This window comes from Rhinoderma darwinii, chromosome 9, assembly GCF_050947455.1.
Source record: "Rhinoderma darwinii isolate aRhiDar2 chromosome 9, aRhiDar2.hap1, whole genome shotgun sequence".
Taxonomy (NCBI): domain Eukaryota; kingdom Metazoa; phylum Chordata; class Amphibia; order Anura; family Rhinodermatidae; genus Rhinoderma; species Rhinoderma darwinii.
Genome location: NC_134695.1, coordinates 97,559,743 through 97,582,606, shown reverse-complemented (window position 1 = coordinate 97,582,606; position 22,864 = coordinate 97,559,743). Strand labels below are relative to the sequence as shown.

The 22,864-nt window shown below is 40.2% G+C and overlaps 1 long non-coding RNA gene across 1 annotated transcript; it reads right to left on the bottom strand.

Moving 5' to 3' along the window:
• Positions 1-377: 377 nt before the first annotated feature.
• LOC142660522 (uncharacterized) lies at positions 378-7,940 on the bottom strand. The gene is made up of 4 exons (XR_012850506.1): positions 7,824-7,940; positions 7,158-7,315; positions 1,666-1,811; positions 378-519 (listed from the first exon to the last, which is right to left on the bottom strand). It is a non-coding gene; the product is annotated as an uncharacterized LOC142660522 (long non-coding RNA).
• Positions 7,941-22,864: the final 14,924 nt, after the last annotated feature.

The window sequence follows — 22,864 nt, the reverse complement described above, 5'->3', positions numbered from 1 at the left end:
TCCCCAGAACAAAGGTCAGTACAAATATACATCACCAGAACAAAGCTCATACATATATACAGCACCAGAACAAAGCTCAGTACTTAAATACAGCATCAGAACCAAGATCAGTACATATATACAGCCCCAGAACAAAGCTCAGTACATTTATACAACACCAGAACAAATACAGCTCAATTTAGTGCAACCCCTGCCATATAGGTTTGTAAGGTGTAAAACCACAGCTCCCAGCATGGCCCAAACAATAGTAAGGATATCCTAGGAGATTCTGTTTCACAAAAAAATATCATACCACCCATCATGTCACTGCAGATCATACAGTGACTACAGTGCTGATTAGAGGCAGAATAAACATTTACATTAAGTGACTCACCGGTGACATCTCAGATTCTAGTTCCTTTCTTCTCCCTCCGGTCCAGACCTCTATGATGGATTTCTCCCGGCCACAACCTATTTCTGCCTTTTTCCGCTCAGATTTCTTCAGCTTCTTACTTTTAAACTCTTAAAACATTTCTGCACCTATAAACGAAGTTAAAATTCTCAACACCTCTAAATATAATAAAGCATCATACACTGCACCTCTAACTATAATAGTGCCATACACTGTGTCTCTGATTATAATAGTACCATACACAGTGTCCCACACACACCGTTCCCCCTATAGATAGTGCCCCCATAGCTCCCTGTAGATAGTGACCCCCATAGAGCCTCTGTAGATAGTGCCCTACATAGAAGCCCCTGTAGATAGTGCCCCACATACAGCCCTCTGTAGATAGTGCCCACATATGGACTCCAGAGCTGCAAGGCAATAGTGCTAACCACTGAGCCACTGTGCTGCTCTACATATAGCTTCCCCTATAGAGAGTATTCCATATATAGCCCACCTCTGTAGATAGTGCCTCACATATAGCCCACCCCTATATTCCTCCTGACGAAGGAAGCGAAACGCGTTTCGAGGTGGCCCTTGGATCGGAGTGTGTTTCTTATCATGTCCACTTCAGGTAAATGACTATCTACTTAGATTTTTGTAGACTTTGATACACCTTTGCATTATATTGAGTCATATTCTGCCATCATTCTAGATATTGGATCTTCTGGCTATTCACTCATATGTCTCATGTTATTATCCTGCTATATCATATTGTCATTTCCGTGGGACTTGATGCACATTCCCTTCTGGGGTGTTTTTAGTTTTTTGTATTTTAGATGTATGTTTTTTGTGGGTAACTTCTCCCGTATGGGATAATAAAGATTTACATATTTTATTTTCTGCCTACTTGGTGTTATTTTTTACATCAGGTATATTTTGGGATTTCTGATATATCATTGTCATACCTGATGGTTTGACTTATGCTTCAAGTACAATTTCTGTTGATCAGTACATAAATACAGCCCTAGAACCAAGCTCTGACATATATACAGCACCAGAACCAAGCTCAGTACATATATACATCCGCAGAACCAAGCTCAGTACATAAATACAGCACTAGAACCAAGCTCTGACATATATACAGCACCGGAACAAAACTCAGTACATAAATACAGCACCAGAACCAAGCTCAGTACATATATACATCCCCAGAACAAAGGTCAGTACAACTATACATCACCAGTGACTACAGTGCTGATTAGAGGCAGAATAAACATTTACATTAAGTGACTCACCGGTGACATCTCAGATTCTAGTTCCTTTCTTCTCCCTCCGGTCCAGACCTCTATGATGGATTTCTCCCGGCCACAACCTATTTCTGCCTTTTTCCGCTCAGATTTCTTCAGCTTCTTACTTTTAAACTCTTAAAACATTTCTGCACCTATAAACAAAGTTAAAATTCTCAACACCTCTAAATATAATAAAGCATCATACACTGCACCTCTAACTATAATAGCGCCATACACTGTGTCTCTGATTATAATAGTACCATACACAGTGTCCCACACACACCGTTCCCACTATAGATAGTGCCCCCATAGCTCCCTGTAGATAGTGACCCCCATAGAGCCTCTGTAGATAGTGCCCTACATAGAAGCCCCTGTAGATAGTGCCCCACATACAGCCCTCTGTAGATAGTGCCCACATATGGACTCCAGAGCTGCAAGGCAATAGTGCTAACCACTGAGCCACTGTGCTGCCCTACATATAGCTTCCCCTATAGAGAGTATTCCATATATAGCCCACCTCTGTAGATAGTGCCTCACATATAGCCAACCCCTGTATACAGTGCCCTACATATAGCCCCCTGTAGATAGTGCCCCACAGGTAACCCACCCCTGTTTATAGTGTCCCACATATAGCCCACCCTTGTATATAGTGCCCTAAAAATAGCTCCCTCTATAGATAGTGCTCCATATAAAGCCCACCTGTGTAGGTAGTACCTCACATATAGCTCCCCCTGTATATAGTGTCCCACATATAGCCCACCCCTATAGATAGTGCTCAACATAAAGCCCACCCCTATATATAGTCTCCCACATATAGCTCCCCCTGTAGATAGTGCCCCACATCCCCACATATAGACCCCCCTGTATATAGTGGCCCACATCTCCACATAAAAACCCCCCTGTATATAGTGGCTCACATCCCCACATATAGATGACCCCCCCTGTAGATAGAGCCCCCACTGTATGTAACGCCACTCACAGTTTTAGTACAAAAAAAATGAGTAGCTAGCGGCGCCACCGGCATATGGGGGGGTGTCGGCACCCGTATCTATCTATCTATCTATCTATCTATCTATCTTAGAGCACAAGTTAGGTCTGACATTTCTAGAGATATAAGGAACTACTGCTGTGATAAAAGTCAGTAGTTACAACAGTGTATTTAGCCCTTAGGCAGCATGACCTGTCAGATGACTGATCGTCTCCATTTTACAGTCACGTTAGCATTTCAACCAGAAAGGATAGCAATTCATTACAATATTGTAGAATAGCTGAAAATTACGTAAATTTTGTAAAAAAAAAAAAATTACAACTGCACATAACAGGCATATGGTAGTCTTCAATTTCTGCCTCTCAGACAGTTCAAATAGCGTAAAATTTATTAAGATGCATGCACCTTTTAAAAAATGTAGCGCAATTCATGCAACTGTCTACTTTACTAAGACTGTCGTAAAATCTACTGTAGGCTAATGACTGCAATGAAAAGATGCTAAGTAGATCTTATTAATGACCTCTTAGCTGCACATCTTTAGATTGGAATCACACATGCACGTTTTGATGCCGTTTTTAGATTCAAAATCAAAGGAAGATCCAAAAGAAAGGCAAATTATAAAAGAAGGACTGATGGATCTATCTTTGGCTTTAGCTAAAAAATTACACCAAAAACTACATAAAAAACTGCATATGTGAACCCCTTAACAACGAGCGACGGATATATCCATCACAAGCAAGTCAATATATAAATAGTCCACACACAAGGGTACCTGTAGTGGTACAGACAGTAGCATTGGCTAGGCACAGATGGGACCTTGACAGCAGACACCAGATGTGGTGTAAAACAGCAGGCGGAACCGGAGGCACAACACGACTCCAGCAGGTTTAAGGGACAGGAACAAATAGCACGGCATATAGTGTAAAGGTAGCAATGCACGGGAACAAGACTAACATAGGAAAACACAACAACGCTCAGGCAATGAGCAAAGGGGCAGGGCCCTTCTTATAGTCCAGGGTGATCATGGGCTAATTAATGATGATTCCCATGTGCACGGACTGGAGCTTCAAGGCCAGGCACGAGCGTGCCCACGCACCCTACGGGACACAGCGTCCCGGAGCGAAAGTGAGCGCTGGCATCTCCTGGGGAGGAGATGTGGGCCAGCGCTCACAGAGTCATGGCTGCGGCCGCCGGGGGTGAGTCATCCCGACAGTCCGCGGCCATGGATGCTACACACCTTAAGCAGCCTGTCACGTTCATTTTAATGGCAAAGCACTTATTATTTTGAGTTATATATAAAGGTAGATTTCAGATTTTCCCAAATGTCATGTAATTGAAAAAATAATAAAAAAACGACTTCTCATATCTTAGGATTATAAAACCGAGAGAGGTAAAACCTTGGAAGAGTTACTGTTTATAGATGATACAATTCTGAATTTTAATGATGATATTGATCTTAAAAGTGCTGCTTAGACAAATATATTATAGGAGGATAGAATCATAAAAACATTCATATACTACAAACTGCAAGTAAAACATGAAGGTGTAAAAATAATGGGGTTTGGTTTTTGTGCCATTTAATGACTATGGAAGTGTATGTATATTTGTATGTCTGTGTCCATGTGTGTGCATGTGTATGTATGTCTGTGTTTGCCTGTGTATATCTGTAAGTAACTGTGTATGTTTCTGCCTCTTTGTGGGTGTGTATATATCTCTGTATGCAGTGTGTGTATGTGTGTATCCAGTGTGTATGTAAGTGCATAGGCAGCGTGTGTGTGTGCAGTGTGTGTATGTATGTGTGTGTATGCAGTTTGTATATGTATGTATGTGTGTATGCAGTGTGTGTGTGTGTGTGTATGCATGCAGTGTGTGTGTGTGTGTGCGTGTGTATGTATGTGTCTAAGCAGTGAGGGTGTGTATGTAGTGTGTGTTTGTGTAGTGTGTGTTTGTGTAGGCAGTGTGTGTTTGCAGTGTATCTATGCAGTGTGTGTATACAGTGTGTGTGTGTGTGTGTGTGTATGTATTTATGTGTGTTTGCAGTGTGTGTGTGTAGATTGTGTGTATGGAGTGTATGCAGTGTGTGTGTGTATGTGTGTGTATGTATTTATGTGTGTTTGCAGTGTGTGTGTGTGTAGATTGTGTGTATGGAGTGTATGCAGTGTATGTGTGTATGTATGGAGTGTGTGTATGTGTGTGTGTGTGTATGTGTGTATGGAGTGTGTATGCAGTGTGTGTGTGTGTGTGTGTGTGTGTGTGTGCGTGTGTGTGTATGGAGGGTGTGCGTATGTATGTGTGTTTGTGTATGTATGTAAATATGTATGTATGTATGTATGTATGCAGTGTGTGTGTGTGTGTGTGTGTGTGTGTGTGTGTGTAGGCAGTGTGTGTGTGTGTGTGTGCGTGTGTGTGTGTAGGCAGTGTGTGTGTTTGCACAATTCATTTTAAGGTTGAGGACAATGACATGTTGTGGCCTAACCAAACCATATTTATTCTAAGTGGCAGAGTGCTACAATACATTGTTTATTACAGCTACCCTGTACGGTATGAGTATATCTGTATGTAGCTGTGCATGTCTGCCTATGTGTTTGTCTTTCTGTTTGTTTATTTGTATGTATGTATGTAAGTATGTATGTATGTATGTATGTATGTCTGTGTTTGCCTGCACACATCTATAAGGCTGGGTTCACACGAACATGTTTCGTCCGTAATGGACGGAATGTATTTCGGGTGCAAGTCCCGGACCGAACACACTGCAGGGAGCCGGGCACCTAGCATCATAGTTATGTACGACGCTAGGAGTCCCTGCCTCGCTGTGGGACAACGGTCCCGTACTGTAATCATGTTTTCAGTACGGGACAGTAGTTCCGCGGAGAGGCAGGGACTAGTTATGTACGATGCTAGGAGCCCGGCTCCCTGCAGTGTGTTCGGTCCGGGACTTGCGCCTGAAATATGTTCCGTCCATTACGGACGTAACATGCTCGTGTGAACCCAGCCTAAGTGCCCGTGTATACCTATGTGAGCTTGTGTGTGGGATTATTTGTTTGTTTGCACAATTAATTTTAAATACTATCAGGAACCAAGGATCAAGGTTAATATCATTTTGTGTCTTAACCAAACTGTATTTATTATAAGTGCTACAATACATTGTTTTTTTCATCCATCAAACTTTAGTCGTGTTCTCTGTATCTTACTTTTGTTTGGCAGGTGTTCAAATGCATGCAGAAAACAAGAGCTAATGCATTTTTAATAGCTTCTAGACTACATAAATAGTAGTAATAACAATAATAATAATAATAATAATAAGAATAGTAATAATAATCATAGTAGAAGTAACAACAACAATAATAATAATAATAATAACAATAATACGTTTTATATTTAGTTGTATGATGATGTCTTAGCCCCTGTTCACATCTGTGTCGGTGTGTTCCGTTATTCTGTTCCGTTAGAGGAGCAGGACAAGGAAATACCCAATGCAATTGTTCAGTTGCAACACAGACTTCACCGGCGACCACCGAAACCCATTGACTTTAATAGGTTCCGTCTGCTTTCCACAGCATACTGCCATATTGTTTCCGGTAATCTCTGCTGAACCTGCAACAGAGGCCTCTAACAGAGCCTCCAAAGCTGATGTGAACAGGCCCTTAAACAGGTTTACCAAGAACTAACATTTCTGCCGCACAAATCAGACCAAGTGATAAAAAGCAAGCCACTGGGACACCAACCATTTTTGAGATCACAGGGTCTCAGTCTCCTTCTTCAGTGTAGGGGTGGTCGCATATTTCTACATTAAAGTAAATGGGATTTATGAAAGCCTACAAGCACAATCACACATAGGTTTCATGGCCCCGATGAGCTCATCTATGCATGGTCACCTCTGCATAGATTGACATGTTGCGTAAGTAAATTCTAAGAAGACAACTTTAAGATGTTTATTACCCTCCTATCTACTCATTGAATACTTTCATCTTAGTTGGATTGGTTTATTGTATTGATCCTAAAATACAGCCTTTACAGCCCAAAAATGCGTTCTCAATTCTGCTGGTTGTCATTGGAAACAGTCAACAAACTTGTTATCAGACACCCCTATCAGCTATTCTCCTATAATACAGTTAGTTTACCTACATCAGGTAATTGTACAGTACAAGACTAGATTTCTCAGAATGCAAACCACTAGAACAAGCCCTATGCAAACATTGAGCCAGAAAGCAAAGCTGGGAAATTTCTGCTTTGCAGAACTGTGAATGCAGCTCTGGAGTATAATGCAGGCTGTATCTTATGATCAGTACATGTTAAGAAAAGCAATGTATTTTTAAAGTTACTCATCTTTTTAGGTAAATAATGTACTGTATGTAACCTACAATGGGGTTCACAGGTGAACATGTGTTACAAGTGTAATAGCACCTCTATTACATTTGCAGTTCAGCTGAGAACCTATGAATGTATAAATGTTCTATGCTGAAGGGGACTTACAAATATCAAGTAGTTGTAATGGCGCAGTACCACTCACCTGCTGATATCTAAAACCGCCGCCCGCTTGGCACTCGCTAAATTGAGGTGCGGAGTTTAAGGAATCCTTGGTGTTCATCCTGTAACCTCGATACAGAGATGTGGATGAGGCAGATGCAGAGTTGACGACAGGCCACGGGTCAAATACCAGAAGTAGAACTAAGTCCAACAACAAAGTGCAGGAAAATAGTTAGACGGTCTGGGATTTGCTAACCAAAAGAAATGGCTCTAACTTTACTAGCAATCGAGCGGCAGTGCACACTGTGCATGCCCCCCGTGCCATTGCTCTCTCGGCGGCGGCAGCTGGCCGATGAAGACGACACAGGAATGGGGCAAGTTAAGTACATTACAGCAGTCAGGCCATTAGATTAAAACATCCACATTTTCCATTTACAAAAATATACAAAAATGAAAGATGAAAAATAGATTCACTTCATGTCTCACTTGCAGTCTACTATGGTTACGTTTAAAGCTCATAGATTTCGATCAACTTTTTCTGTTCTTGAACTATTTTATCTGTCTATCAAAAAGTTGAGCACAGTTTCTTTATACAATATTTGTCTCCAACAAACATAATAAGTTACATGTTTAGATTTTTTTCAAAAGCCGAAGATTTCGACATCTACTTGAGATTTCAATTTCCATAGAAGGTGACAACTATACATACATTTCTTGCTTATGTCTTGTTCTTGCTGTTCTTCGAAAAGTCAACAATGGTCATGTTATTGAGGGCTTCCCAATACTTCAAATGGCAAAGTTCTCTTCTAATCCCCATGACAGCACCTACAGGGTGCCTGTAAAACACCGAAGGGCTGGTGAAATAATATGACATGTGACATTGGGCCAAGATTTGAACTTGTACAAATGAAATCTGTCAGCCATCTCCTCCAAGGCGGCCACGGTTTATCACTGCTTGGTTGAACCGGTGTGATACATAAACTTATTGTATTATTCTGCTGGTTTGATTCTCTCTTCTTTATGACAACTCTTCCCTGGAGAACATCCATCTTCCTAAAACCTTTCGAGAATGTCAATAGAAGAATTATACTGAGTATCGTTTACAAACTTAAGGTACAAACAAAAGTAAGACTTGTTTGTGCCGTAAGTTTTAATCCTAATGACTTTGCAGCTGCTTTTATTTATTGATGTTAGGAGTCAATCTTAAATTACAGCTCTGCGATCATCATTTTCCGTAAGCTGATTTATTACTCGAGATAGGTGGCGTGTCAAAATCAAATGCAGGAGATAGAGGGGTTTATTGAACATAGCCTGGAAGTTAATTATGTATGGGGAAATTATAACTACAGCTGCAAGGAATTATTTGCTAGAGTTTTAATTTGTAGTTAACATAAATCCTCTGAAATAGGTTTTTAACTTAAGATGCCTGTACCAAGTTGAGATCTGCTAGGGCTCACACCTACAACTACGGAAGGAGGGTTGAAGGCTCATTAAACCCAGAGTTAATAAATTTTTAACCAACTTGTAGAATTATTAACTACATATATATATTTATATATATATATGTATAGCACACAACAAAATGGTGACTGCACTCTGCGAACACTAATGCCACCTAAACACTATAATTAAATAACTGTGCATTACTGCTGAATCTACTTACAATAGAGAGTTTCTTAGAGCACATTTTGATCAAATTGTGTGAGCCTATCTGCCATGACAAGTCGACCTCTATAGGGTGGGGTCCTACGCTGCACATGCACCCAGAACTGGGACTAAGCCTACATATATTTGGGGCAGGTAGGAACCAGCATTAAACTAATTAAAATCACCCAGGGCAGAATGGGAGGAGTGCAAGAACAAAAAATGGAGGCAGTTACTAACCCCACATATATGCAATACATAAGAGACACAGAAGTTTAATCAGCACATTCTAACAAAATGAAAGAGCCTTACATTGGATGGTACCCTGTGCAGTACCCTCTGTTGGCACCTCCATGTGGTGTATTGCCATATAGTGTATAAATAGCCACACCATATGATGCCTAATTATAAGCGCCATAGAAGACAGTGCCCAAATAACAGCGCCATACGTTGGCCAGGCCAAATAACACTTCCATACAGTTGCTATACTGTGCCACCCCCATAAGACACTGCAAAAATAATATACTATACAGTGCCTAAATAACAGCCCCACAATGTTAATACCACCATACAGTGCTCATCAGTACTAAGTTACAGTGACCAAATAACAGCTCCATCCATAAAGTCATCTAATAACAGGGCTTTACAATGTCTAAATAATTAATATTAAGATACAAGGCTCCATGCCTTTGATGCCAGGTCATTTGAAGTCCCCTCTTCAGCAGGTTTGGCTAATGCGTCATTTGTGATTGCAAAGGTCGCAAACCGATAAGGCCGACCCCGTATATAAATTGGTTCCTTGTTGCACAATAAATTAATAGGGGACCCATGGCAAAGCTTAAAATATAGTCCCCTTCTGGTGCAGCTTGTGGGGGTAACAATCATGATAACCTGAGGCAGGAGGACTTTATGCTTGGTTGCTCCTTCTCTCTCTCTTATGATTTATGGGTTAATTCCCTTGTTTCCTAACATTGTAAAGCCTGTGAAGAGGGGGCACCAGCACAGTTTCTTACCACCCATAAGGGGTGAAACCAAACTGGGCTAAGCCCTCTTTCACACATGGGCACTACAGCAGCCACGTAGGCTACCTCTATGGTACGTATTCTCTTGTCGCTCACTTAATGCTCATTCTTTTTAATGGAAGAAACGCCAGTCATTACATAATATTACCTTTTGTTGGACACCAGTGATAACACAACTGAAATGTATGAATTCCTTTTTTAATCTCCCATGAATGATTTCTTAAATTATCATCTTCAAGTGCCATTTTCTAATCTGTACCACCCCGGGGCAGAGCTTAGATGTTACAACTGTTGCATGTAAAACTGGTCAAACACATTAAAGTCAGATAAACCGCAAATTTTGTTGGATTATTCCAACGATTTAATATGTATCGGGGTAGATAAAAAGGGGGAAAGAAGAAGAATTTGGGATTTTCACATGTGTGCTCCTTTGTTTCCACTGGGAATAAGCTACTGCCAGAGTTGTCTGAAAATGGTTTTATCCCCATTAAAATATACATGTACACTTAGCAGAGCTGAGTATGCATGTATATAGGAGAGTCGGGAGAGATAGCTGATGCCAATGTTCAGCCAATGGCTATCTAATGCGTATGACCTAAGGATAGAATAGGTGTATGGCTTTAGGAAAGGAAAATAACATAAAGAAGTTGGGAGTTGGAAAATAAGTGTCATGCAGATAACAGTATCTAGTTGCTACAATGTAGAAACCATACTGTAACAGTGAATACCGGGAACACAAATAGTTTACAATGTGCCCATTAGTAGCAAATACCAACACAAGGTGAAAGCTGATTTTTTCGCTTTTGACTGGTGGTTTCTTTTAGCTCCAGGCAATAAATATCCGATTAGCTATTTGCATGCTTGATGGGAATGGTGGCACGTACAGTATACGAAGATGATCTTGAGGCACTCTTGTAGTTAATGGAGGGTATAATAAACATTTAAATGGAAGTCAGAAATATATATTTAATAAATTGAAGTCTAATCAACAAAACTGCGTATTGGGAGGAAGACGGCTGCCAGGTGCAGGGATTTATTGCGCTAACTTTTCCCTTTCTGCTTAATATAGTCCATAATTAGTTTGATAGAGAAGAATGAACTAATCAGTAAACACGTCGAAACTGTTCTCCAGGAATGAATAAGAAAAAAAATACAGGCTGCAAATTTCAAGTATCACAAGGGATCATGTGCTCCCAATACACTATGATTGGAGGGAATAAATGAATGATTTTATAATGTTTATACAATATATTAATGTGTTTATTTATAAGAGACTATTTTATGCTTAGATGCACAAATTGGTTGCTGTCTCATCCATATTTTTTTTAGTTTTTTGTGAGATCAGGAAAAAAGAAAAGCTTTTCTTCCTTAAAAACAGGGGCTGTGATTTACTTTAAAGAGGGTTCTTAGGAATACACATTTAGGATATTCCAATGAATGATTTGTCTGACCCGGCGATTCGCAGAAGCGGCCACTTCACTGTTATTCAAGTCACAGTGATACTGCGGTTTTGTGCCATTTTCTTGACGGTGCTGCTATGTCTGGAAGATAATTGATTGGTATTTTAGCCTTACATAATCAATGATCAGGTCACTGCCTCCATCAAGATCAACACACTCATCCACTAATTAGCTATTAAGTGTTTTATTCACATGCACATCATTTTATTGGTCTATTCACATTATAACACTGCTCTTATAAAATTCAGCCTTGTCTACCCTAATATAAGCACATGAGTGGACAGGTCACTGCCTCCCAAAAGATCAACACACTCATCCACCGATTAGCTATTCAGTGTTTTATTCCCATGCACTTCATTTTATTGCTTTGTCCACATTATAACACTGTTCCTAGAACATGCAGCCTTGCCTACCATAATATAAACACATGAGTGGACAGGTCACTGCCTCCCACATTTAGGATATTCCAATGAATTATTTGTCTGACCCGGTGATTCGCAGAAGCGGCCACTTCACTGTTATTCAAGTCACAGTGATACTGCGGTTTTGTGCCATTTTCTTGAAGGTGCTGCTATGTCTGGAAGATAATTGATTGGTATTTTAGCCTTACATAATCAATGATCAGGTCACTGCCTCCATCAAGATCAACACACTCATCCACTAATTAGCTATTAAGTGTTTTATTCACATGCACATAATTTTATTGGTCTATTCACATTATAACACTGCTCTTATAAAATTCAGCCTTGTCTACCCTAATATAAGCACATGAGTGGACAGGTCACTGCCTCCCAAAAGATCAACACACTCATCCACCGATTAGCTATTCAGTGTTTTATTCCCATGCACTTCATTTTATTGCTTTGTCCACATTATAACACTGTTCCTAGAACATGCAGCCTTGCCTACCATAATATAAACACATGAGTGGACAGGTCACTGCCTCCCACATTTAGGATATTCCAATGAATGATTTGTCTGACCCGGCGATTCGCAGAAGCGGCCACTTCACTGTTATTCAAGTCACAGTGATACTGCGGTTTTGTGCAATTTTCTTGAAAGTGTTGCTGTGTCTGGAAGATAATTGATTGGTATTTTAGCCTTACATAATCAATGATCAGGTCACTGCCTCCATCAAGATCAACACACTCATCCACCTATTAGCTATTCAGTGTTTTATTCCAATGCACTTTATTCTATTGTTCTGTTCACATTATAACACTGTTCCTATAACATGAAGCCTTGTCTACCATAATATAAGCACATGAGAGGACAGGTCACTGCCTCCCACAAGATCAACACACTCATCCACTGATTAGGTATTGAGTGTTTTATTTCCATGCACTTCATTCTATTGCTCCGTTCACAATTTAACACTGTTCCTATAACATGTAGCCTTGTCTACCCTAATATAAGCACATGAAAAGACAGGTCACTGCTTCTGACAAGATCAACACTCTCCTCTACTGCTGCTGTCATCATTTACTTGGATGGAGATTAGCTTCACTATCACACACCACCAATGGACGACAGTGGCTCTGTTCCTGGACTAAATAAAAACAATAAACTGAGAAAAATGTTTGGTGTAATGTATTTGGGCGTTTTAAAGTCTTGAAACCTGAGGATTTCATTTTGATGTATCCACAGATGTGAAAATGATTTTCCCTTGAGGGAAGAAGAAAAAAAAATCCGTTTTTAACCTCCACAGCCAAAACAACTTTAAAGGCAAGTTCAAGGTGTGTAGGCAGGAATATTTTATTTCCCAACCGTTCCTTTTAGCATTTTATGAGGACTTTAAAGCTTTTGAAATAGGTTAATGTTTTGCAAATCCACTAGTAAAGTAAAGGAGATTCAGTCTTCACAGGAAGCAACCTGGGATGAAAAAGAATTAAGGCAAGGATTTAATCAAATCTAGCTCCACAGAGATGACAGAATCAACTCCTCCACCCCTCAGAGGATGGGAAATCTCTGAAGACATTCAATGACATGTTCTTTTGCTTTTTTTTTGTACAATTTGATGTAAAAAAAAAAAAATTTCCATCAAGGCGCTGAAGGACCAAATCATTTTATGTTATTATGAGTCATAACAAAGCCAATATTTGTAAAAATTCATGGTAGTCATGACTTTGGAATGGGTAAATGTTTAAAGAGTATCTATTAGTACTCTTGACATGTCTATTTGAATAAATCCACTCCCCATGAAACAACAGTTCTGGAGCATTTATTCTTAGAATTCTGCATTGTACCATTCCTCTGTTATTCCTCCTGGAAATGTATAAAAAAATGACCACTGGGAGGTACTAGTTCCCTTACCAATAGAATGTGCCCCTACTCAATCTGATACTGTCAGCACTAATTTAAACAGTGTCAAAGTGTGTGGGGGCACACCCTGTTGACAATGGGAATTGTAATGCCTTGTAGTATTTATTTCTGAATCTCCAGGACGAATAACCAAGGAACGGCACAACATAGAGCCCTGTTTTGGGCTTAGCAGAGTGTATTAGTTGCTTGGAGAGTTCCTTGGATTTTTACTTTTTTGTGATAGATGTGGGCTGTGCAGTCCCTACATAGGGAAGGTATGTTTTCTTCATCTATTCTACAGTATGTAACTTGGGACATATAAAAGCATTCAGCTGTTTTCATATCTTCCATACATCTCATCTGCTCAACCCCCTTAACTCCTCCTCCTGGACTTGCAGGTGAGAAGAAACTGGGGACTCGGGACCAAGTGCTAGTGATTAGTGGGGTCCCGAGGAATTTAACATTTATCACCCATCTAAGCCCCATCAACTATTGTGTAACAGTTTTTAATTATTTCATTATGTTACATTGTTATTAATAGCTACAGTATATTGAAATGTTTTCATTCTGTTCCAGCGGACATTTTTAAAGAGGACCTGTCTGCTCTCCTGACATGTCTTTTTTTTTAGTAAATACTTGAATTCCCCACAAAATCACAATGCTGGAGCATCTTTTCCTATAACTCTACTCTATTATTCCTCCTAGAAATTTATGAATAAATTGACAACTGGGTGTTACCATTCCTCTTGTCAAAGGGGCGTGTCTCTACACAGTCTAAGACTGTGAACACTGATTGGACAGTGTCAAATTGTGTGGGTACACACCCCAAACTGGTAACACCAACTTGTTAATTTATTCATAAATTTGTGGGCGGAATAACAGAGATACGGCACAATGAGATCTAAGAAAAGATGCTCCAGAATTGTTATTTCATGGGGAATACAATTATTTACGATAACGGACATGTCAGGAAAGGTGACAGGTCCTATTTAACATGAATTCTAGCTATATTGGTAGTAGCCTTTGAAATATCTTCTCTGTAATTTGTTAGCTTGTTGTTTAGTGAACATACTAACAAAATGAAAAATTTAGCACAAGGTTCTGAGGACATAATTCAAAGGTCCGATGGCCGCAAGGTGAGCGATTTAGGGCCTCCAGTTGCCCAAAACTTGTATACAGTACAGTATGTCAGACAAAAGTGTCATGAACGGTTAGTTTCTTAGAACTTTTCTCTGTCATTTAGTTTCTTAGAAGACTGAATGTGATGAATAAGGTTCTTATGGAAATGTGTTTTGTTGTAATAATATATTAACCACAAATATGTGAGGATAAAGTTTATCTAATGTCTTAAGTTTTCAAAGTTTTCAAGAATTACTTTTGTTTTCCAAAAGTATGAATAACAACTTCTTATTTTTTCCCAATTCGCAGTGAGTCTATTTTACTTTGCCAATTTCATCTTGCCTTTCTGCCGTTATTTTTAACACCATTATAATATGCAGGACTAGCAGATTCGACTTTTTTTCATAGCTTTCACACACTTGACTTTTTTTTCTGACATCCATCAAGAACTGTAAATGGATTCAGAAATGGATAAGGCTTTTGTATATCACTAAGTGTTACTTAAAAATATTACATTTTATTTCATAAACCTAGAGTGATGACTGTATAATTTGATATCTGTTATAAATATCATACAGTATCTGCTGCATTGGACATGTTGTATATCATCTTACATCACACTTCTTTTCAAATTAAAATATACATTATACTAGTGGGCTCTAACCTGTGACTCTCCATCTATTGCCAATCTCCAAGTATGCCCTGACAGCTGTTGGCAGTCTGAACATGATGGGAGTTGTGGTTTTATAACAGCTGGAGAGTCGCAGCTTGGAGACCACTGCATTATACAGAGCTTTGTGCTTTAAGAGCACTACTAAATTTAATTTTAATTCAGGTGCGTTAGGGCTCATGAGTCAAGTTTGATTTTGTATGCAATGCCAAGTGAAGGTTGGGAAATAATGTGACTGTCATATCTCTAATATTTGCATTCACTGCATTGGCATGCTGAACCAATAGTCCGAGATAGGATTTCCTTCATCTTGGGAGAAGGTTCAGCTTGTCGTCTTAGCCCTGCATTTAAATACCCTGGCCAAGAGTTGCTTGTTGGATATAAAGGCTGGTTGGGAACAGAGAGAACAAAAAGGCGCTACATAGTGTGAGTACGTCAGATTAACAATGGCTTTCTCTGTTAGGTATAGTAAAAGGAGGCTCACATTTAGGGGTTGTGCATGGATAGGCACAACCCTATTGTAGAGCCAGTTGGTTAGGAAGAATGCTGCTGGTGCCGTAATCCCCAGAGCGTCAGGTGCTAACCTCGCTGGGGAGTAAATGCAGGTAGACAAAAACAATGGGAACCAGGTGGAATCCACTGTAAAAAAGAAACACCATTCAGGTGCAAGACTTCCACGAGTCCAACACGTTTTTGAGAAAAAATAAATATATATTTTATTGTTGTAAAGGGAAGTGTTTTATATATTTATATCTATATACATGTGAGTGTAGATATATATATATAGATTTGTCCCTCCAGAAAGGTGTATACCCATCCCCATACTAGATAATGGTATTCCATGAGGCCCAGGCCCCCTCCCTTTCACGTGCATGAGCCTGTGAGGTCACACAGGTGTGCACGGGGAGGTTTAAAAGGACAAACGTTCCCAAAGCTCTTTCTCTTTTGTTCCTGCTACCTGGCTCCACTAAGGGTTTCCTCTTCCCTCCTGGCCTGCTCTTGGCTCATGGCCCTTCCTGAGAGACCACATGGACTGCTAAGTATCCACGTGTAGCAGCTGCTACACGTTATGATCTCCCCCCTCCTTACTTCAACCCTTGTAGCCCTGAGTCCCTGTTTACCCTTGCTGCCCTGAGTAACTTGCTAGCCCTGCTGTATACACAGCAACCCATTCCCCTTGATAACCCATTGCTGAACCCTTAGAGTATAGGGAAAGTGATATTAGGTAGCGTGTATTGGATTGTAACGTAACTGTATTCATATGTATGTTTAGGTATGTGGGTGGAGGCATAACATAGGATACCGTGTTTATACTGTACTACGTATAGTGTGAGTATACTCAGTATATATTAACGTGTTATGTGTATTGGGGTATACTGATACTATACTGTGATCAGTTACTGTGTTCTGTGTTTAGTTTGTGTATTTTATATGTAAGTGTGATTATTGTTAGTAATAAATATTACCCTTTATTTACTATACAATTGTATTTATTGTACGGTCTTATTCCGTTGAGTAGAAGCAAAGCAAGTAGACGTTAGTATAAGGAAAAGGTAGGGGAACTAGGCATAACCCTAGTGACCCTGATTATAAAGGGGGTAGTAATAGTGGGCGACCAAGTAGGTGAAACCCAGCTATTATACCAGCCCTTGTACACATGTGGGTGAGTGTGTAGTAAGTATTCATTATATATATAGTTATATATATTGAGTCCTTTTACAATTATCTAAAACAATATAATCTACATAAAAAAGAGAGATATAGGGTTTCTTGATGTACAATGTGTTTCGGGAAAACAGAACCCCTTTATCACGTAATCATGAGACCATGAAGTGGCTCCCACCCATTGTTTTCATTTACCTGCAAGAGTTGTTTGTTGGCATCCAACTGATACCCAGCACCTGGGCACATGCACAAGCCACCGTAGCTCTGCACCCGCAATGGTCATGTGATAACCACAAAGTCAATGAAAATAAGCAGGGGATATTGGCTTATGCCTATATGTTCATCCATACTGCTTTATTTGCCTATGGTCATTATAATATAAGCAATGTTGGCATTAGGGCCATTCTTTCTGACAACACTGCTGTTAAGGATCTGCCAGGCTCAGCTTCTGTGTCTACGCCCATAGGTAATCAGTCTGCACCTGCTTCTATGTCTGTGAGACTGACTCCATCTTCCACCACTCAGGATGGCAGGCTTAGGAGTGGGAGAGCCTATCACAGTCTGGCCAGACGGAGCTAGCTCCCGCCCTCTGTCTATTTATACCTGCCTTTCCTGTTCCTCTTTGCTTGTGATTCTTCTTGTTTGGTTTCCTGGCCCTGCTGCAGCTTCTTGAACTATTTTACCCTGCTTCATATTGACCCTGGCTTACTGACTACTCTCCTGCTCTGCGTTTGGTACCTTGTACACTCCTGGTTTGACTCGGCTTGTTCACTACTCTCCTGCTCTGCGTTTGGTACCTCGTACACTCCTGGTTTGACTCGGGTCGTTCACCACTCTTGTTGCTCACGGTGTTGCCGTGGGCAACTGCCCCTTTTCCCTTGCTTCTGTGTACCCTTGTCCGTTTGTCTGTCGTGCACTTATTGAGCGTATGGACCATCGCCCAGCTGTACCCCGTCACCTAGGGCGGGTCGTTGCAAGTAGGCAGGGACTGAGTAGCGGGTAGATTAGGGCTCACTTGTCTGTTTCCCTACCCCCATCATTACAACTGCACTCCTTTATACTAATATGCTGTAATATACTGTAATTTCAGCAGACAAATAGCTACTATCTATGAATAACCATGTTTAGCTGAATTCAAGAACTGTAGCAATTCACATTGACCAGTATATATGAAGAATAAATGTAAAGAAAAATGTTTACCACTTTAAGCAAGGATTGTTTAACCACATGGGATTGTTACCCAGTAGGATTTGACATAGATCTCTACATGGTACGTTATTCTACATTCACCAAAGATTATTACGATTGTTCTTTTTTAGTCAAGACCCCCACATATTTGTGGATACTAAGTCTTTCTTTGGTGTGATCAAATATCATGTACTGAATTCTGAACTTTCTGTGTCTCTATAGGGTCATTGCTAGATGAGAGAATCAAGGACATAGATAACATAGAGGCAGTCCATGCGGCTGCTAGGGAGCCCTCTTATAGAGGGGGCAAAGCCTTAATTGGTTCAATCTCTTTTGCTACTGAATGTCAAGGACCTATGAAGAATTCCCCTCTTCAGAGTAAGTGCTTTGTTAGCGAGCACGTAATGAGAAATTTGCCTAAGGGTCATGAAAAGAGGATGGAGGGATAAACAAACACCCGGTCCTTTTTTCCTGCATGGCAAAACCATTATGGTGGGTCCATTTTGATCTTTGCTATGGTGTCACACTCTTTTCTATGAATGCCACTGAATGGGGAAAGGTGAACTACCAATTCTTCCCCCTTACAAAAAGAAATGCCCAAGGTGCTTCTCCCGGAGTATCCCAGTATACTGTAGGCGACAGCTGCTAAATATTCTGACGTTCAAAATGAGGTAAAGTATTTTGAGTTGTAGCTGATCATAGCAGTGGTGTATATAGGAAAAGATAGATCTGGTTCTATCACAAGCTAAAGTTGATATTGTCAGACTGATACATGAGCAGTAGTTGAGGAAGACCGAGTCACAAAGCAGATCAAGTCAAAGACAGAAGATGAAGCAGAATATAACATCTTTACATCTAACAGGGACCAGTAAAACCAGATTGATCCCGCCCAGGATCCTGAGCAGTATAATATGAGGAAAAGTGTCTGATATTTCAAGGACCTGGTAGCAGTGGATATTCACATGTTCGAAATCTCAGAAGTACTTCTACAAGAGAAGTAAAGTATGGAGCAGAAAGGTTCTGAGGATGGAGACACACGCTACAGGATGAGGGCAATTCTTCCAGGCTATAATGTTTGAACATCGACTGTTGGTTGGATCTCCCCTAGCAGTTGAAGTGATCACCATCTCCAACCAAAGGGTTTGTAAAAAACAGAAAATCTTTCATTTTTCCTCTAAGAAATGGTCTTGTTAAAAACATTGGACCACCATGTTAATAGTTGAGAGGAATGTGTTTACCCGACAAGTCTTAGCTTCACCTCCCAAGAAGTAACTTATTCAAATGTCTTTGTTTTTTACTTATTTAGGCTTCGTTCACATCTGCGCTTGGGCTCCGTTCCATCTGAGCTTTCCGTCAGAAAGGAGTCCTGACAGACACAAACAGAATCAATAGCGAAGTCGACTACGCTATTATTCCATCAAAATGATTGAATCCTTGCACAACATAGGCAAATGAAAACCATTGGCACCGGATCAGTCACAATTGAAATCAACAGTGATGGAAACGGAAACCTATGGTTTCCGTTTGTGTCTGTCAGGGCTCCGTTCCGACGGAAAGCTCAGACGGGACATTGGAACGGAGCCCTAGCGCAGATGTGAACGAAGCCTAAGTCCTGGATATTTTACCTGAACTCACAGATGGTATGACTCATGAGAAAATGAAATTGGTGCCAAACTTGAGTACTGACTTCTATTAGCAGGTGTTCTAATTCTTAATTTCCCTAAACCTCAATACATTTTCTCTCGTATGTGCCAGTCAATAAGCTGTATACCTTCTCTTCCTTGAGTTTCACTATTAATATCTTCATGCCTTAATTATTGTCCTGCCTCCTATAAAAATTTTGGACACACGCTATTCTTTCTTGTAGTTTGAAAGCCATCAAGTCTAGCATTGGGTCTTTTAGTCTACTGCTCCTTATGATATTCTTATTTATGTGTCAAAACTTTATAGAACGTAGGTTGTCACTGATGTCAACCAGACAAGTCAAATATATTTTGTATGAAAATGGTTCATAAAAGGTTGTGAAAATTATTAAACTTCAATAGAAAATGTACAAACAAGGATTTTGCTAAAACATTACAACTTTGTGAACTGTAAAATTTCTTTCTTAAGTCTTCCATAATTAATGCTACTTGTATAGTCTCATTTCCCTGCATGCTACTGTCATCGGAAAACATTCACGTGGACTTAAAAAAATACAGTAAATAAAAAGATAACTCAACCCACAAAGAACCTTGTCTGTATTGACTTCCAATTTAGAAGCAAAAATGGGTAATTACAAGGGGTGAGAGAAAGAGTACTGTAGGTATCTTACTTCGCCGAGCAAGGTATTATTAGAACAGGAGTTGTCAAGGACTGTGGCATATTCAGAGTCCAGTGGCTGAAACGATGAGGCAGGAGGGTGCAAACAGCAAGAGTAATCAAATAACAGTCCAGGTTCGGTACACAGGTAAATGGAATTTGGTAGTTAAGTAAGGCAGAGAAGTGGACAGGATACAGTCCAAGTTCGGTACGCAGATAAATGGCAATTGGTAGTAATGTAAGACAGAGAGGAACTAGATTATAAGCAGGAGGCTCAATAGTCTAGCAAGGAGGCACTGTAAGGTCCTGGCTTATATGGAAGCCACAATGGTGAGCCCAATAAAGCAATCAAGGTAATGCAATCTATAGAGGGAGAATTCAAAGAGAAGATAGACACTAAATTCAGCACTGGAGCTGTCCAACAGCACCATTGGTTCAACAAAAAGAGCTAGTTCCTGGGACACAGGATTTTCCGGGTTTAAATCCTGACAAGAGTTGAGTGAGTCTTCAGACCAGGTATAAATCTTGTCGAAAGAAGAAACCAAGGTTATGACCTTGGACTTCCCAACATTCTCAGCACACCCTCACTTACCCAGGCTTTTTATGTGTGTTTGCATTTGATTTCCTTTCTTCATCTTTCCAATATCTAAATCTTGGGTGGTGGTTGGCAATAAGTAGGTATCTGGAGATTGCTGAGGAAATGTAGAGTGGAGCTAATTTGGACACAGCTTTGTCCTGTAGGCTTCGGTTAAGACTAGTGATGGTAATGTGCCAAGTTTTCAGAGATTTAGACTGATTTGCATTTTGTAGCATTATTGAAGATATTTTTTTTTTTAGAGCCGCTAATCTCTAGGTAGGACTTTGGCTGGAGTAACTACAAAAGAGGATTAAAACAGGAGAAAAAAAGAGACACGGCGCCACATGGTGCAAAGTAAAGGTAAAATTAGGTAGGGGAGCAAACTTTGTTAGGAATAAGCTCACCTAGCCCAAAGGACACAGTGGGGTGTCAAACGAGCATTGGGGCTGCTGCTGCCAGGTCCAAAAACACATCAAACAAAGTTTTTTGTCCAGAATAAATACTTTAAAAATAATAAAAAATAGGACCACCGGCGCTACAAAGATGGACAAAGAAATGGAGGACTTAGACAAACATCACGGTAAGGTTTTAATGTCAAGGGCTACGCGTTTCAACACCGGACTGGTGTCTTCATCAGGCCAATAATTGGCCTGATGAAGACACCAGTCCGGTGTTGAAACGCGTAGCCCTTGACATTAAAACCTTACTGTGATGTTTGTCTAAGTCCTCCATCTCTTTGTCCATCTTTGTAGCGCCGGTGGTCCTATTTTTTATTATTTTTAAAGTATTTATACAAGAGAGGATGGTAGTTGCATAAATGAGAAGATGCAAGACTTAAACAGTAAAATTCAGTATTGATTAGATCGGTGTAAGGATCGCGCAAGACAAACTTTATCACAAGATGATTGTCCCACAAATTTATTTTTCATTTGCAGATGGAACACATATTTCCATATAGACTTGGTCATCAGAGTAGACTACTGTCACAGTCAATGTACTGCAGAGCTTTATTCCAGAATGTACAGTAGTTACAGTGTAGCGTGCACTATACTCCCAAGACAATGCACATTTATTGATGAATATGGCCCAACTACCGAACTATGCCAGTTTCACAGCCAAAAAAGTTGTAGGGTAACTTGATAAAAGTATAGTTTATGCTAAACAACCTTCTTTTCAATGCAGTTATACAAGAAATTTGGGGGAAGTATCATCTAGCATTCTGTACAGCCTACACCTTGTGCAATCCTGGATGCATTCCTCTATATATATTTGCACAATGCTCAGATGTGTTTTGTTTGTAGATATACAGAGCATAATACAGGATAATAGTCAGAAGCAAAACAGGTCTCAACAATATGGTCAGAGACCCACAAACAGCAGTACCAGGATAGGGAAAAAATATGGTGGGGATGGCTATATCTATGTGCTGCTCGACGTCCCTGAAAGCCCAGCTGAGAGATTTATTACAGCGGCCGGCAGGGAGAAACGGCACTGGATCACGGTGGGGTAAGTAGGTTATAGCGCCCTTTCTTCAGGACCGCCTATAGGTAAACTCTGACCTCACGGGCAGCAACAGTTCTCTTGGTAGCCAAGGCAAGAGTTTAAGAGTACACCCCCACCCTTGGTTCCTGAAGTTCAGCATGACAGTTATCAGACAATCATTCAGCCAACATCAACTCTTATTCACCCACGTACCATACACGCTTAGCTCTGCTGAACATGCATGTTATGTCTGTGTGTGTAATGTTCGTGTATGTGATATCCATATATAAATGTAGGGGTGGTCATTTTTTTAATCCATAA